The 1,543-nt window shown below is 36.7% G+C and overlaps 1 pseudogene; it reads right to left on the bottom strand.

Annotated features, from left to right (window-relative positions):
* Nucleotides 1-1,225: 1,225 nt before the first annotated feature.
* LOC133878716 (small nucleolar RNA R71) lies at nt 1,226-1,323 on the bottom strand (annotated as a pseudogene).
* Nucleotides 1,324-1,543: the final 220 nt, after the last annotated feature.

The raw sequence follows: 1,543 nt of genomic DNA, 5'->3' as shown, positions 1-1,543 counted from the left end.
AAATACGCTCTTTAGTATTCCATTACGCAAAACAATCAATAATCTCTGTGGTTCGATTACCCTTACGATAGTACAATTGATTCGTACTATTACGAGTAGTAAAACATATAAATTTAAAATGCACGTAGCCGAGTGAGCTACCAATTTTTGGCGCCGTTGCCGGGGATTAACGGTTGTTTATGGGATATTTAGGATTGTATTTAGTTTGATTTAGTACATATTGTAAATTCTATCCATAAGCTGTTTTTGTTTTTATATAAAAACTGTTTTTAGTTTTTTTGGTGTTTTAATTCGGTTCTGTCTATTTTCTGCAGAATTTTGTTTCTGCTGAAAATTAGATCGATCGACTTTCTGTGACCTAAATTTTTGATTGATCGACATAAAATTAGATCGATCGATTTTTGTTTTGAGCAGCACTGTTTTTCTGCTGACTCTGGACCGAACCTACATTTAATTTCTTACTATCCTGTTCATATTTAGACTTTAATTTTGTTTTAGATTTATTTTCTACATTTTTCTTGCATTTTACTTTTCTGCAGAGAATCGATCGATCTACTTTGAAAGTGATCGATCGAATTTTCGATCGATCGAATACTTTTCTTGCAGTAGCACTCCACCTGTTGCTGCATTGTCTCACTGTAGAATTGGTTAGTTTTCTTCCTTTTTCATTTTATTTCTTTTCTGTACCTTGTATATATAGATTAAATTTTGTTTGTGCTTGTTTGGTCGTCATTCATTATCATTGCCTATTTTTCCATAGGACCCAAACTTAGAGCGGATTTCTAGACGAAGTAGATCCAAACGGAACTCACGTCTAAGAGCCCATTCTAATTCACCAATGGCTGAAGAAACAAAGCCTGTGCTGTTGAGGGATCACTATGTTCCCTCGACATACACACCTACTTCAAGCCTTCAGTTGCCGAACATGACAGCAGCTCATTTTGAAATTAAGTCCGGATTCATTCAAATGCTTCCATTATTTTACGGACTTAGTACCGAGGATTCTTATAAGCATTTAGATGAATTCATTGAAATCTGCACCACCATAAGGTTGCAGAATTTTACAGAGGATGCTTTAAGGATGCGTTTGTTTTCATTCTCCCTAAAAGAAAAGGCTAAGTATTGGTTGACTTCCTTAGAGACTAACTCCATTACTTCTTGGGCTCAGATGCAACACGAGTTCCTTAAGAAGTACTTTACCATAGGGAAGACCAATCATTTACGGAAAGCCATAACTTGTTTTTCACAAATAGAGGGAGAACCATTTCATGAGACTTGGGAGAGGATGAAGGACCTTTTACGAAAGTGTCCACATCATGCTGTTCCCAAGTGGCAATTAGTACAATGCTTCTATGATGGCTTAACTGAGCCTTATAGACAGATGGTAGATGCCTCATGTGGGGGTACTTTTATGTTGAAGAGTGAGGATGATGCATGGACACTTTTTGAAAATCTTTCTGAAAATTCTTTACACCATTCATCATCCGGTCGTAGGACAAACGCTCAGAGCCAAACACTTTATGAGGTATCCCAACCTTTGGAC

This window comes from Alnus glutinosa, chromosome 9 (assembly GCF_958979055.1).
Source record: "Alnus glutinosa chromosome 9, dhAlnGlut1.1, whole genome shotgun sequence".
In the NCBI taxonomy this organism is placed as follows: domain Eukaryota; kingdom Viridiplantae; phylum Streptophyta; class Magnoliopsida; order Fagales; family Betulaceae; genus Alnus; species Alnus glutinosa.
The sequence above is the reverse complement of the archived record's forward strand: the minus strand, read 5'-3'. Positions and strand labels throughout refer to the sequence as shown.